The sequence below is a fragment of the Mustela nivalis genome (assembly GCF_964662115.1).
Source record: "Mustela nivalis genome assembly, chromosome: 11".
Lineage (NCBI taxonomy): Eukaryota > Metazoa > Chordata > Mammalia > Carnivora > Mustelidae > Mustela > Mustela nivalis.
Window position 1 is genome coordinate 60207016 of NC_139030.1, and position 17362 is coordinate 60224377.

The 17362-nt window shown below is 37.7% G+C and overlaps 1 protein-coding gene across 1 annotated transcript in view; it reads left to right on the forward strand.

Annotated features, from left to right (window-relative positions):
• Positions 1–17362, forward strand: part of ACVR1C (activin A receptor type 1C) — a 75515-nt gene that overhangs the window by 39679 nt on the left and 18474 nt on the right. The window lies entirely within an intron of this gene.

Consider the following 17362-nt stretch of genomic DNA (forward strand, 5'->3'; position numbering starts at 1 on the left):
TCACATTAAATTCAGTAATTTGCCCTTAACATACTTTCTTCTTTGACATTGCACATGAGTTTAATTTTTAGGAGTTAATAATTTTTCGGATAGAAGCAATTTTATAGTTTGATAGAGATATAATATTAGAAAACTTGCTTCCTCCCCTGAAGCTTATTAAAGTTGGTATCTTTGTTGTCACTAGAATGACCTTCCAAGTTCAAGTATTATCACAAACATTTAGAAGTTTATTTTTCTTATGTAAAACTTGAAAGGCAATATCTATTTCCAATAACAGCCATTTATTTGACTAGTACTTTGAGTTCACATTTCTTCCAACAGCAAATATGTTATTATTTTCATACAACAAGTGTAGTACTGAATATCTAAAAATTGAATATAGACAATGCAAATCAGTTAAACAAGATAAACATATACTGTATGTAGTGTACCCTGTCTAATCTATTCTTCCTCTTTATTTTTAGATCCTCAACTCCAAACATATCTGCCTACCTTTCTGGGTGCTACTTTTCTTGCTCTGACTCCAGTCAGATTCCAGTTCTGACTTTAGTACTCCCAGGCTTAAGGAAACTTCCTGTGCAGTAACTCCTGCAGATTGCCCACTCTCAGCTTTCTTTGAATTTATGAAAGAAGCCACTGGGTGGGAAAAATTTACCTTTAAAAGTAAATGATTAATTCTTAGCTCTTGAAGAATATTTCCATTTCAAAAAGAAAAGACTTACTTGCACAAATTGGTGTGCACTTGGTGGGGGACTCGGGGATCAGGTAGAGTTAACAAATAATAATAGATCTTCACATTGGGAAGTATTTAGATATGTCTCTATGACGGGTTCTGTCCGTGAGCTTTCTTTCTTTCTTTTTTTTTTTAATTTAATTTTATTTTTTCAGTGTTTCAATATTCATTGTTTATGCACCATACCCAGTGCTCCATGCAGTACGTGCCCTCCTTAATACTCACCACCAGGCTTACCCATCCCCCCACTCCCTCTCTTCCAGAACCCTCAGTTTGTTTCTCAAAGTCCACAGCCTCTCGTAGATTGTCTCCCCCTCTGATTTTCCCCAGTTCACTTTTCCTTTCCTTCTCCTAAAGTCCTCCTTATTATTCCTTATGTTCCACAAGTAAGCGAAACCATATGATAATTGACTTTCTGTGCTTGACTTATTTCACTCAGCATAATCTCCTCCAGTCCTGTCCATGTTGATACAAAAGTTGGGTATTCGTCCTTTCCGATGGAGGCATAATATTCCATTGTATATATGAACTATTTCTTCTTTATCCATTCATTGGTTGAAGGGCATCTTGGCTCTTTCCACAGTTTGGTGATTGTGGCCATTGCTGCTATTAACACTGGGGTCCATATGGCCCTTATTTTCACTGCATCTGTATCTTTGGGGTGAATACCCAGTAGTGCAATTGCAGGGTCATAGGGTAGCTCTATTTTTAATTTCTTAAGGAATATCCACACTGTTTTTTAAAATGGCTGCACCAACTTGAATCCACACCAACAGTGTAAGAGGGTTCTCATTTCTATACATCCTCTCCAACACTACTTGTTTCTTATCTTGTTAATTTTGGCCATTCTAAGTGGTATCTCAATGTGGTTTTGATTTGAATCTCCCTGATGGCTAATGATGAACATTTTTTCATGTGTCTATTAGCCATTTGTATGCCTTCTTTGGAGAAGTGCCTCTTCATGTCTTCTGCCCATTTGTGGAAGTATCATGTTTTTTGGGTGTTGAGTTTGAGGAATTCTTTATAGATCTTAGATATCAGCTGTTTGTCTGTAGTGTCATTTGTGAATGTCTTCTCCCATTCCGTGGGTTGCCTCTTTGTTTTGTTGACTGTTTCCTTTGCTGTGCAGAAGATTTTTATCTTGATGAAGTCCCAAAAGTTCATTTTCTCTTTTGTTTCCTTGGCCTTTGGAAACACGTCTTGAAAGAAGTTGCTGTGGCTGATGTTGAAGAGGTTACTGTCTATGTTCTCTTCTAGGATTTTGGTAGATTCCTGCCTCATATTGAGGTCTTTTATCCATTTCAAGTTGTCTGTGAGCCTTCTAATAGGTTCTTGTTGGTTCTCACAATGCCTTCACTGAGTTTGTGCAAGCTGGGCCTTTGGCGTCTATTCTCTATATCTCTTAAAATCTTTCCTTCATATTTTCTAATGTTTGAATCTCTGATAATATTAATATCTACAGTTTATTTAAGTTTGAATTTGCTGTTTTTTTATTTTGCTGACTCATATTTTTGGGGCTAATTACCTTGTGTTTTGTAATTTTTGAATGTGAGCTCATGTTTTTGGGAACCGTATCTGGAGGGCACTTTTGAGACCAGTATTTAAAATATGTTCCTTCAGAGAAGATTTACTTTAGCTTCTGCTAAGTATCTGCTAAGTATCTGAAACCATTCAGTGTTTTGATTAGCTTTATTTGGGACAACATATAATACGAATTCAGGCTATAAGCCTGAATACACTGGGGTGAGCAAGTCTTGAGGATTTTTTTTTTTTTTTTGCTATATAAAAGGCAAGGTTGAGACAGACAAATAGACAAGTATATACCCTGTCTCTCTCTACAGAACATTTTCTGTTTTATTTTCAGTGTAATTTCACTCATAGTTGCCTGATTTAGATGAGGGTCTCTGATCTGGCCTTGCATTGTCTTAAGAACCATATTTTATCTCCTGATTTTGTGCTGAGGTCTGGTAAGCTAAGTGTGTAACCACCAGGAGCTGGCAGATGCCTCCAGGGTAAATAGCAGCCCCAGTGCACAAGCACCTCTCTGGATTTTCACTTTATTTATGGCTCCAAGCAATTCATTTCTTTTCCCACCAGCTTAATCATGTAATAGAAAAAAAAGTTTTTCATTTATATTTTATTCAGCATTTTTGCATGTGCTGTACCAAGAAGGGCTTCTGTGGACATCTAAATTGTAACTTGGCAGAAATGGAAATTCCAGGATAGTTTATTTTTGAAATGATGCTGGCATAATTATCTATCCATCTGGAAGAAAACAGGGCTGTACCACAGTGTCATATCATATACAAAAATAAATTACAGCTTGATTAAATATCTAATTGTGAAATATAAAACAATTTAAATGTCAGAGGAAAATTTAGAAAAAAAGATTTTTATGACTTTATAGTATGGAAGCTGTTTTTAAATAAGACAGGAAATCCAACTGTTATAAAAGGAAAAGAGATATAATTGCATGCAAACTAAAATAAAAATGAGTAATGAAAGATAACATAAATAAAACCAAAGATAAGTTAAATATGGGATAGAAATATTTGCAGCATGTGTGACTAGAGAAAAGTTAACTCTGAGAAGGTAAGGAGCATCTTGCGTGTGTATGCTGCATGTACATACATGTGCATGGCAAGAGAATGGAAAGAGAAGGAGAGGGGATGCTCAGTGAACAAGTGGGCAGGAGACACAAACAGGAATTTTACAGAAGAGAATATTCTTTTTAAAATTTATTCATTTTTGAAAGAGAGAGCACAAGCAGGGGAAGGGGCAGAGAGAGAGAGAGAGGGAGAAGCAGACTCCCTGCTGAGCAGGAAGCCTGATGTAGGATTCAGTCCCAGGCCCCTGAGATCATGACCTGAGCCAAAGGCAGACGCTTCACTGACTGAGCTACCCAGGCACCCGGAAGAGAATATTCTATGTGGCCAGAGTATTGAAAAGATGATAAATATCACTAATAGCGGAGGAATGTGAATTACAACCACCATTTTTCTTTTCCACCCATTAGCTTTGCATAAGTTAGAAGAGTGATGTATAGGTCAAGATAGTTTCAAATAAAAGTATCAGAAACTTAGATAATAATGTCTTAATAAGGGAATTCACTAACTCAACATGATTAGGAATCTGGAAGTAGATTCGTTCCATGATTTATTAACAAAGAGACTCAATAATATCGCCAGGCTATTTCCAGAATTCTCATTACATGAATCGGTAAACACCCTTATTATTAAGATATTATTATGTAACTTTCTGGTACTTTTAGCTAAGACTCTTTTCTTCACGTGTGTCTGCTTTTTCTAATATGGAAAATGTTGGGTTTTATTATCAGGGATCTCAAGGTTGAAGGATGACAAAGGTCAAGAAACATGATTTGCTCAAATTGGATTGTCTAATAGAAGGCACTGTATTGAGCAGAGATATCAAAGGTCTCTTTGCATATCGCAAGCTTAAACAAGATACAAACCCATCTCCTTTTAACCCCAAGGAGGAGGTTTGGCCTTCTCACTAGGCAGAGAGGGAAAATGAAAAACAAACAAAAAACCTGTCCCTGAGAAGCTACGAATATAGCCCGGACAGGCCTATGTTCCCGTTGTCTGAGTGGTTTAAGGACTCTCCAGGGAACAAACCGTTCTTTAAAGTAGTCCCAGACTGTTAGTGCCCCCAAGTCTGCCAGAAGAAAGTACCAGCTCTCTAGAGGAAGGGACGTTAATGTTAGGTCTCAAGCAGATAAATCAGATGCTTATTCAAGGACGTGAGCAGTACATAGTGAAGGATAAGCTCCCAAGCACACGGGGGGTGCAGGGCAGCATGCAAGAGCCAGCAGAATAGAGCACAAAGGTTTCATATATCGGAATTATCAGAAAATAATTGTAGACCAACTATCCTAAGTTTGGAAAAACTTTGTTTTTATTAATGTATAATGTATAATTTCAGAAGTACAGTTTGTGATTCATCAGTCTTATACAATTTACAGCACTCACCATAGCACATACCCTCTTCCATGTCCTCACCCAACCACCCCATACCTTTCACTCCCTTCCTCTCCAGCAGCCCTCAGTTTGTTTCCTGAGATTGAGAGTCTCTTATGGTTTCTCTCCCTCTCTGGTTTTATCTTGTTTCATTTTTCCCTCCCTTCCTCTATAATCTTCTGTCTTGTTTCTCAAATTCCTCATATCAATGAGATCATATGATAATTATCTTCCTCTGATTGACTTAGTTCACTTAACTTAGTACTCTCTAGTTCCATAGATGTTGTTGCAAATGGCAAGATTTTGGGTTTTTGATGGCTTCATAGTATTCCATTATATATGTATATCTACCACATTTCCTTTATCCATTCATCTGTTGATGGACATCTAGGTTCTTTCCATAGTTTGCTATTGTGGACATTGCTGCTATAAACATTTGGGTACACGTGCCCCTTCGGATCACGACATTTGTATCTTTAGTGTAAATACCCAGTAGTGCGATTGCTGGGTTGTAGGGTAGCTCTATTTTCAACTTTTTGAGGAACCTCCATGCTATTTTCCAGAGTGGCTGCAGCAGCATGCATTCCCACCAACAGTGTAAGAGGGTTCCCCTTTCTCTGAATCCTCGCCAACACCTGTCCTTTCCTGACTTGTTAATTTTAGCCATTCTGATGTGTGAGGTGATATCTCATTGAGGTTTTGATTCATATTTCCCTGATGCCAAGTGATGGGGAGCACTTTTTCATGGATCTGTTGGCTATTTGGATGTCTTCTTTGCAGAGATGTCTGGAAATACTTTTAAAGAAGATATGAAAAAGTGACCTACCAGACTTGAACAATAACAGAATAAAACTTTTTAAAAATTAAAAATATAATAACAAAAATTGAAAACTTAGCAGATAGGTTTAATAGCAATTAGTATAAGGAGAGAATTAGGGATCTGAAATACAGGTCAGAAGTTATTTTGTGTGGAGAAAGACAGAGAATACGTAATGGAAAATACAGAAGAGAGGATGACAAATAGATGAACACATAAAAAGGTTTAATATGTGCTTTTACACAGTGGTCCATAGGAGAGGAGAGAAAGATTTGGGCCAAAGCAGTCTCTGCAGAAGTAATAGCTCAGAATTTTCCAGAATTGATGAACACCAATCTATAAATCTAAGAAATTCAATCAATATCAAGAGGAGAAATAAAAAGATAGCTAAACCTTTACATAGCACTGTAAAATTGCAGAACACCAAAAACAAAGTGAAACACTAAAAGCTGACAGACAAAAGGGTAAATGAAATTCAAAGGAATTACACAACAACTGACATTGTCTTTTCAATAACAAAAAGCAAAAAGAGAAAAGGTGGAATTACATCTTCAATATTCTAAAAGGAATTAACTGGTAACCCAGAATTCTACCCAGCAAAAATACCTTTAAAGAATGAGGTTAAGTAAAAGACATTGTCAAAGTAACACAAATAAGGGAGTTTCACATTATCAAAGTCTTTGATAAAGGTAATTCTAAAGATGTACTTCAGGCAAAACAAACAAGCAAAAAACCACAAAAAACTATACCAAAGTTCTGGCATGCAAGGAGGAATGAAAAGAAAAAGAAAAAATGAAAAGAGAGAGAGAGAGAGAAATATGTGACTAATTCTAAAGAATATTAATCTACAACAACAGCAATGTCTTATGGGGTTAAAAAAAGATAAAATGGTCATTCAGTATAAAAATAGCATACTATACATGTCAAGAGAGACATAAATGGAATTAAACTTTTCTAGGGGCCTTGTTTTGTCTAGGAGGATAAACATATTGTTAATCCTTATGCTTTCAAGTGTCCCTGTTGTCATATCTGAATTACTTCTAAAAGAGTGGTGACTATGTTCCTTCTCATCTACAGTTGGAAAAATAGAACAATAAAAACTATCAAAAAAAAGTAAAAAAAGAAAAGAAAAAGAGAGAGAGAGAGAGTGAGAGAGAGGCAAAAGAAGCAAACAACAGGTGTGACAAAAAAAGAAAATATCCAAATGTCAGTAATAATTAAACAAAAATAATTTAATGTAAATAGACTAAACAAAGATTACCAGATTGGAGAAAACAAATCCAATTAAATGTTGTTTTAAAAATGTCTTAAAAATGAAAGTTTAGAGAAATCTTGAAGTGGTTTTTGATGGAAAAGATATGCCATACATATTTTATTTTATTTTTTTAAAGATTTTATTTATTTATTTAACAGAGAGAGATTGCAAGTACGCAGAGAGGCAGGCAGAGAGAGAGGAGGAAGCAGGCTCCCTGCCAAGCAGAGAGCCCGATGCAGTACTCAATCCCAGGACGCTGAGATCATGACCTCAGCCAAAGGTAGAGGCTTAACCCTCTGAGCCACCCAGGCACCACAATTATACATATTTTGAAACAAAACAAAACAAATAAGTTTATATTAAGAGCAGACAAAATTAACTTTGAGACAAAAAAAATTCCTAGAGTTAAGAAGGGTCATTTTATAATGATTAAAGTTTCAATTTACCAGGAATTTTTTTTTTTTTTTAGGAATTCTTAATACATTTAAATTCCTGTGTACTTAAGAATGGGACTCAAAAATAAAGAAAATATTTGAGATCTGTAAGGAGAAATACAGAAGTCCACAATCTCAGGGGGGAGATTTTAGTATCCCACAGTCTTGGTAATTGATAGAACAAGTGGATAAATAATTAGTGAGACTATATAAGGTTGAAACCAGATGGCTTACAAATAATCTAATTTTTTAGAAGATTGTAATTTACTAAATCTGAGTAGTATTATGATAATAAAGAGTCTGAATTAGTAGTTTGAAAAAGGTAGGAAAAGTATATCCAGAAAGAAAATTTCAAAGTCCATGAGGGCTATCAGAAAATTTTGATAAACTTCCAGGAACAAATAAATCTCACACAATCTCACACAAATCTCTGCCAAAATGCAGACAAAGAGGAAACACTCCTTCACTCATTTTATACATACTCTTTTTTTTTTTTAATTTTTTTTTTTTTTAAGATTTGATTTATTTATTTGACAGAGAGAGATCACAGGTAGGTAGAGAGGCAGGCAGAGAGAGAGAGAGAGAGAGAGAAGCAGGCTCCCTGCTGAGTAGAGAGCCCGATGTGGGACTCGATCCCAGGACCCTGAGATCATGACCTGAGCCGAAGGCAGCGGCTTAACCCACTGAGCCACCCAGGAGCCCCTATACATACTCTTAATACCAAAACCCAACAAAGATAGTATGAGAAAAGGAAATTACAAGCCACTCATATTTATGAACATGTATGCAAATATGCCAACTTGAACCTGGAACCATATAAGAAAAGGGATTCTGGGAACCACAGTACAAGAGTAAGGAAATCATTGTTCCTCAAATCAGGATAAGTGTTACCCTTGGTTAAGAAATTAGGTTGTGACCATTTGGGGGTATCTCAGAGTAGGGGGGAAGGGGGAAGGGGGACAGGGAGAGGAGATGCATGGAAGTTTATCATTCTTTTTGTACTCAACCTATATAATCTGTGTGCTTTTCTGTATATTCACTATATTTCACAACAAAAGAAGAACAAAACATCAAGTTTCAGGGTAATGTTTGGGTTGAGGTTACACATTCTACGAACATCTGAGTTGGTGTTGGAGTGCTGAACAGCTGAGGACATTAGGTAACTCCTTTCTTATCAATTCTCGTACAGTACTGTCTGATTTATTTCTTCACACATGTGTTCTTTTTCTAACGAGAAAATCTAATAGATCAAAGTTTATTATGCCTATAAATAAGTGTTTCAAAGACATATTGTTTCCTCCAAAACCAACTTTGTAGCAGGACCTAGACTTTTGCTGTTAAGATAGCTGTCCCCCTAACAGACAATGTTTTCAGCTACCCTTATAGGTAAGTGTGGCCATGTGACTAGGTTCTGGCAAATGAGATGAATGCGAGTGTTTTGAAGTCCATTAGAACTGGCACATCCATCCTGATGCCTGGATGTGAAGGTGGTTTTAGTGGCTGCCTTTGGACTGTGAGGAGGCACCATGGGGGTGGCGATACGGAACTGACAGGAGCCTCACTGAAAACTTCATGGACTCACCTACTCATATTGGACAACTCATCTTCAAGTGTCGTTTCCATGACTGAGGAAACTTCTGTCCGGTTTCCTCTGTTATTTGTAGCTAAACCCAAATCTAATTACAGAGTTCTACCTGCTTATGGGTTATATCTGGTTCACAGGTTTTGTTTGACCTATGGTTTCTGGAAAAGGAAAGAAACAGGAATTTCTTTACATTGTTAAAAATTCAGAGTCTTCATATGAAACTTCTCCATATCTGGCTTGTTTTGAAAAATCAGGGATGGCAGCCTTGATGTCTTCTTCATTTATCTTTTGGTGGAAGCTGAGAAGTAATTCATTCTTCCTTAGTGGACACGGGCTTTCCCTGTTTATTCATTCAGGCAGCATCTAGTGAGCTTTTTTTTTGCCTTTAAATATTTTATTTATTTATTTATCTATTTATTTATTTATTTATTTATTTATCTATTTGAGAGAGAGAGAAAATGAATGGGGGGAGGAGCAGAGGGAGAGGGAGGAGCAGACTCCCCACTGAGTACAGAGCCCTTTGGGACTGGTTTTGGGACTGGGTGCAGGGCTTGATCTCAGGACCCCAAGACCATGACTTGAGCCAAAGGCAGAAGCTTAGCCACCTGAGCCACCCAGGCATCCCTACTGGGTTAATTTTGATAGGAATTGCTATTTAGTTCATGCTTGCACTAATTACCACCTTTCATATGGAAATCGGCTATTCAACGAAAGCATCCAAGTTCCAGGTATCTTTGTTCTTATTTTGCTACCAAAACATACAGCACTTGAAAAGGTAAATGTACTAATAATTCCCTTTCAGATTTCATACGCTATTTTAATAATGCTATTATATTTTTTGCTTTCCAAATAATTGGTTTTAGTAAAGAAAAGACATGCACAACATGAAAATATGGGTTGCTTTATTAACTTCAGTACAATTTCCACCTTTCTGTTCTGTTCTCAGTTGTGTAAAGAGAAAAAGGGAAAGTGATTATTTATATCAGTCAGGGTAGGTAAACAATGCATATTGATTAGGTACATGTCTAAATTAGACTTTAATTTAAACCAACTGAAGGATTACATCTGAAGGAAGATAAACTGCCAAAACATTACAATTAGATTTATCAAAAATTAATAATTTCAAAGGATGCTATAATTATAAAAATTGCAGACTCTGATCGTATTATTCTTTTGGGACTTTAAACGTCTTGTGATCTGCAATTCTTTAAAAAATTCATTGTTGTTTTCAAACTTTCTTATGGTTTTCTATTTTAAACCAATTCATTGCTCGGATCAGTGTAAGGTGACATCTACCTGCTGAGAAATACTCACGGGACCCCTTGTGGAATTGTTCTGCCATCACAGGAGCAAATCCATTTATAGCCTATCCTCTGAGGATTCAGTGCACACCTGACAGGTGTGCCAGACAGGGCTCTTTTTTTTCCCCTCCGTAAACTACAAGGTGCTATGATTTTTATATTTGAGAAAATGCTATGAAATATAAGCATACAAAGAAGTCAAACACGTGCCTTAAAGTCTAATATAGGAAGCATTTCCTATCTCGGTAAAGAAGTACACTGATTTCAATTACGGAATTTTGTTCAGAGGGATGTAATGGGAAATTGGAAGTAAAATTTATAACCAATTCTAAATTGAGGATTTCACACAATGTGAGCCTCTACTCTCTCAGTTATGTAAGTACTATTACCTGTTTGCTGGAATACTTTTTGGGTGATTATCCTGTATGGGACATTGGGTTGGGTCAAAATAGGATGATATCGCATCAGTCTTTTTTCCAAGTGAAAAAATTGCTTTGTGTGAGTATGTTTGCTGTGGGAGAATTTATAGTAGCAGGAATTTCAGTACAGAGAAGTGTAAATTCTTTCTCTTGGTCAATGTTTTGGTGTTTTTGTTTGTTTATTTGTTTTTAAATTTATTTGTCAGAGAGAGAGAGAGAGAGAGAGCACAAGCAGGCAGAGTGGCAGGCAGAGGCAGAGGGAGAAGTAGGGTCCCTGCTGAGCAAGGATCCCGATGTGGGACTCAATCCCGGGACCCAGGGATCATGACCCAAGAGGAAGGCAGCAGCTTAACCAACTGAGCCACCCAGGCACTCCGTGGTCAATGTTTTTAAATGGATTCCCTGAACAAGGCTTTGTTATGAGAGGGGAAACAGTGATAAGAGAGACAGGTGCTGCTTCCAAGGGTCTTTCATTTTTTCCATGTAAAAGGTTGGCTTAAGGAAAAAAAAAGCAACAACACTGAAATAGTTTTTGAGTAATTACTACCTAATTTCTATACAAATATGTATTGTATCATATCATATGTGTTTTGATGACAGATAATAAACTAATCTCTGGGTGCATGCACTGAAATAAAGAACAACTATGGAGCTGATTTAAATCCTCCTTCTTACATTTTATTAGTTGCGGGGCTTGATCCCAGGACCCTGAGATCATGACCTGAGCCGAAGGCAGAGGCTTATCCCACTGAGCCACCCAGGAGCCCGTCCTTCTTACATTTTATTAATCTTATCTCCCCTGAAGTCGAAGTTCCACAGACCCCATGCCAAAGTTGATATTCTTCAACCTCACATTCCTAATTCCTTAACATATTAAAACAATTTTATTCTAAATTCAGACAAAAGTGGACAAGAGAAGATTTGAAGATACCCAGTGTTTCTCACATATTCCCGGAAGCCCAGGAACACAAGGAGAACTGCCAGGAAATACGTTTATGTGTGGTGCGATCAGCACGCCATAAAATCATGAAATAATTCCAGGGGAAGATGGTGGATGGAAACAGCCATACGTAGACTGAGCACTGAACAATGGAATGGCCCCATCGATAGCTCATTGGATTCAGTTAAAAGGCAGAAAATACTTCTCACGTTATTTCTGTCACCTTCATTGCTCTGCTGAATCTCTAGATTAGATGATATTCTCCCCTTGTTCTGTCCTTGAGGTTCCTGATCAGAAATAACCTGTTTAACATGATTATTCTTACTCCATGGAGAAGGGTGGCCATTTGCTGTTCCTTGTATTGGAGTATGTTGGAGGGATCTAACTGAATTCACTTCTCATTGGATTATTCCTGATGACATTCATAAGGGTCACTGTGAAGAAGTAGGAAGCTATGAAAAGCTCCAGAGAGTGGGGAGCTGCCTGCAATTCATGAATGTGGAATAATGTAAGAGTATTAGACAAATAAAACCAGTATCTTTGACTTAGCAACAGAGACCCATTCCCTGCCCACATGTAAGTGCAGTTCCATGTGGTTTTATATTGGACTGATCATGAATGGAATTCTTCATCATGATCTTTCTCTTATCTCCCACTTGTCTTGCTCTTATGTAAAGTTGTCTTCATATTTTTACTGTAGTAATTGCTTTGGAATTTTTCCCTAGGCGGATCATATATTCCTTAGTAGAATTTAAGTTCCATAAGATGTGGACTGTGCCTCATTTTCGGGCATCTGCCCTAGAGAGTTGTTCTCAGTGCGGCGTCACGCAAAGCAATCCATTTGGATCCAGTCTTTCAGTAGAGCAGCAAGAAACCAATTCAAAATGTCTTTTCATTACCATCAAGCAGATGTTCGAAATGATGGTATCCACATTTAAGGATGATTTGAAATGGCAGATTCAAAGAGGTTCATCGTGAAGACTTGGGAGACTTCTAAGTGCTTTACATGTCTTTCTCTTTTTGGCAAAAGATATTATTCCTGTTGAGCTAATTAACAAGATAGCTTTGAACATCTTAGGGCAATGTATTCTCTTGTTTCAGCTGCAGATATTACTTCCATGATGTCCCCCAGACCCCTATGAACTAAACTAAACAAAGACCCTTTCATTAATGTCACAGCCTGTGTCATAGAGGGTTTATAGGGAAGGTGGACGGATCACAGCATTCATTTGACCCTGGTGGCATTTCTTCCACATGCCAGGGCAGGAGCACACCCTTCAGAAGGCATCTCAAACAGCATTGTCTGTTTTCGTTGGCTTACTACCTGAGAACATGCTCCAAACTGGGAAAAGAAATGCTTCCTCTTATGCTGAGAAGGGGAGGGGAGGCATTTGAAGACTTGATATTTATACATTCATGGTTACAGTCTTGCAAAGTGGTATCTTTTCCCTTGGGGCAAAACTTTTAATAAAAGGAACACAAGTGGTTTTAATATTAAATTAGTCTGTGGTTTCTTTAAGGGTGTTTTGGATCCTCTTCAATTTCTATAGGTTGTTTCCTATAACAGCTTTGGGAAGGAAGCACTAACCCTGCAAAGTTTTGTAAAAAATCATTTTGGACAGAGACCTCTGTTTTCTTTGGATTTGTTTTTCACCAACTGTTTGACCAGTGTGTATGTCTTTAGTCATTCTCTGCTCAAAGAGTTTCTTTTTTCTTTTCTTTTCTTTTCTTTTTTTTGAGAGAGAGGGGAAGAAGGGGCAGAGGGAGAGGGAGAGAAAGAATCTTAAGCAGGCTCCATACCCAGCACAGAGCCCAACAGGGGAGTCCATCTCCCAACTCTGAAACCATGACCTGAGCTGAAATTAAGAATTGGATGTTTAACCGACTGAGCCACCCAGATGTCCCTTCTCAGAGTTTCTATTCCTCACTCCATTGTAATGTCTTAGTTTGTAATCAGTTGAAAGGTGCTTAAATATAATGAAATGTGTCTTTACATGGAACATAGACATTTTCAAGATTTCCATACCAATAATCAATATGGGCTATTTGAAGCTATTGATCTAGTCCAGAGCTCCACTTAGTTCTGTCATCCTACTAATAGCATAAACTAAGGAGATAAAAATTAGTTAATTTAAAGGTCATATACATCTTACAAACATCAGTAATTATAAAAATGATTTTTAATAAGGAAAGAGAAGAGGTCAGCAGGGGAGGGGACATGGGGGTCATGGCCGTATTACCTTTTTCTTTTCATCTTGAAGAATGCTTCCCTAAAGCTGAAAGTAGGGAGTGGCAAGGAGGCGCTGTCCTAGAAGAAGTTGAGGCATTGAAAATAGTTCTGAAATTTGAGCAGTGGCAATGATCATTGACTTTCACCATCAACAGTTCTACTCAGGTCTCCAGTGGAAGTTGCAAAGTTTACACACACACACAAAACGTTTGTTTGTTTGTTTGTTTGTTTTTTAATTTGCTCCTTTCTCCCTCCCTCCCTTCTTCCGTCCTTTCTTTTTTCCTCCTTTTTTTTCCTTTTTGGTTCTTATTGTTTTGTCTTGTCTTACTTTCTTACATTTGTCTGCCTTTCACATGACTCTCTTTAGCTGTCCAGAATCTCCCACCCCATGTGGGTCAATGTGCCCTTCTCCCTACCTCATTAATACTTCCTTCCTTGTGTTGTTTGGTTCAGTGTATTATAGAATTTATATAGGGGAGATCTTTGTGACCTAGGCTCTCACTTAGAGCTTTTCTCTGCCCCCTCCCCCCATCTATTCTGTTTAATTGCTGGAGAGTGAAATTACACGAATGAACAATGCAGCATTCCCCAGACCTCACTTTGGGGATTAACACACTCTCCCATGGAGCTGCTTATAATATGGAGCGGGCATTTCATTTGGCACAGGCAATCTCAGATTGGAAATTACTGAATAATGAGAGTTCTATGATCGAGAATGTAAAACCTGCTAGAAAAAATAATACACTCTTCACAGGTAACTTATTAAAATGTATTCTTAGCTGCACTGCTATCTCCTTTGCTATGACTCATTGGGTGGAGACTACAGTTTTTCTTCGTTTATCTCCTATAGAGATTACAATCAACATTTGGTTAGGAAGATAGTTTTACAAATGTTTGCTTTAAAAATTGCTCAGTGTTTAAGGAGCTCTTTCTGGATGTTGTTGCTAGCCTTTTTCTAGGGGAGTAATCTTTTTTTATTACTAACTCCCATCAGTAAATTTGTTCACAAAAGTAGAAAAATTGCTCATCTGTAATAAATATCTCTGAGAGCAGTAACCTTCACTAGAGCAGTACAATTTTATAGAGAATATTCTATTTTCAGGGTTACTGACCTTTCGCCTCTTTATTGGTTGCCATAGTGATGATCTGAGCTCTGCTTAATAGAGCTACTAAAATGAAGACAATCAATAAGCTTTTTAACTCTAATGTTTATCTTGGTAGCTCCTGATAACATATATTGAAATAAGATATAGGCATATAAGTGGGTCTAATAGTGGAATTTTATTTTTTAAATTTTATTTTTGTTTTAAAAACATATTTAAGTGGGATGTTTATGTAGGTTGCAAAAGATGAAGTGCTTTCTGTGGCTTTCATAGAATTCCTAGAATACCATCGTGAGGACCTAGAGATACAGATACAACTTGAAATGTGTGTTTGAAAGATCATTGTGAAATGAATAATAAAACCCTTTTATGATAGCAAATGGTAGAAGTTGCAAGTACTATGGTTAATGATTTCTAAAGTGAAGTCAAGTCAAAGAACTCTTTTAGCACCTTGTCATGAGAACATTCAAGGCCAAGTTCTTCTCATATGCACCTGGACACCTCCTAATGACTTCAGCGGAATCCTGAAACACTCTGGAGAAGGAAAGTTGGTGATCTGCCAGAATTCTCAGGGCAAAGTAGAAGAGCATGGATAATGTTTGTTTCCAGGGTTCTCTTAACAGTTTTAATTATTTTATTTATCGGTTTGAAAAAAAAAAAACAGCTTTTTTTAGGATCATAGTGATACTCGTATGAACACATTTTTGAAGAATTTGATTCCTTTTCCTTGAGAATTAAATAATTGTTTTGCCTTTATGCTTATATATTCCGGTTGACATATTGTAAGTAAAATGTAAATGCATTTAATATAAGGAACTCTTCAGGATTGTCATTGCAAAGAAGGAAGTCTGACGAATGGCTTAATTCACAAGGTCCATTATCACCGTCATTTGTTTAGATTCTAAGGGGCAGTTGTTGTGCTGTTGCTTTCCATGCATGTCTGCAACCCTCTCTCTGGATATGCCTCGTTAGCTCAGGAAGGGTGTAGTTTGCTCAAGGCATTAGAGCCACAAATGGAGAAACTGTCTGCTTACTTTTGCTTCTCTTTCTCCAACGCCTGCATTCTTCTATTTCTCCTTGATGTCTGAGAAGCTGAGACGCCAGAGTTCTGTTCCTATATCCTATCAAATACTTCCTAGGGTTTATTAAAAGCAAAAAATCATGATCCCTAATGATAGGATATGGGGATAAAATTAAATTGATGCTGATGATGTCTAATGAACGAAGGAAAAATGAACTATGTGCTCATTTCAAGTGTCAAAATAATTTCTTTGAAAAATACAGAGAATATCTGCCATCGTAGATTTTTCATGGAACACTATTTTCCCTAAATTAAAAAGATTTCTTAGGTGCAAGGAGAGCTTTGGAAAAAGTTGCTATCTGTGTTTTAATATTAGAGTCACAAATTATATCCTTATGTTACTTGGTTTCAATTATTAGGTTTATTTTTCCAAAACTAAAAATCTTATCCCTTACCGATTAAGAACAAAACTAGTAGAATTTTTAGTGGTTCGGCTATTCGAGAACTATTAATCATCTCCATTTGTAAACACTGGGGATATATTTGTGAGCAACAGGCAAAGTTCTTTCTCTCACCAAGCACACCTTCTTTGGAGGGAATCCAATAATAGATAAACAAATACATGAATATATGATGTGTCAGACAGTGATACAACCCAGGAATGAAAACAAAACAGTAAAGGGGTGTAGAGAATGAATGGGGACTGAGAAGGAAGTGCTCCTATTTCAGATTGAGTTCAGCCAAGACCATCCTGTCCCCTTCTGCCTGGATGATCTCATGTATCTCTTCACTTTTACTCCTGCGCCCGTCTGCAGCCGTGCAGAATGGAAGTGAGATCACGTAGTTAGTCTGCCTGCTCCAAGTCCTGAGACAGCATCTGCTTGGAATAGAATACAGAGTCCTTCACTTAGCCTACCATACCTCACATGCTCTTTCCCTTGATTGCCTCCTACCGTCTTCTGCCTTTCTCCTCGCTTACTGCACTCTAGGCAGGGGTTGTTCCTGAGCAACCCGAGTGGGCCTCATCTTGGGGTGTACACTTGCTTTCATGTTGCCCAGAGCACCTTCTTGGGCTCTTCCTGCTGTTCTCCCTGCCCCTTCCCAGAGTAGCCTTTGGGAGCACTCTGTCTTAAGGGGCACCCCGGCATCATGGGCTTTCCCCTCTGCTTCATCATAATGCTGAGGGCCTCCTGCTTGGATATTGCATATCCATCTGTTTAGTGGGTGTATGAGAACATAAGCACCACGAGAGCAAGGATTTGGCTGTCATCACCACTGTATCTCCAGCACCTGGAATAGTGGCGACATATTGCCAGAGCTCAGTAATTATTTGTGGCGTGAATGAATGAATGTGCTCTCAGGATGGACTGCTGAAAAATGGGAAGAAGATAGTAGGAAAGTGTCAAATACCTTGGAGGATTTAAAAAGGATCCCTCCCACTAGTGCTTTCCATGATGTTCATTCTGGCCCCCATCTTCACCTGGCATAATTATGCTGGGTGCATCCTGACCTCAACTCCCTTTCCCTATCTTTGCTTATCCCCCAGA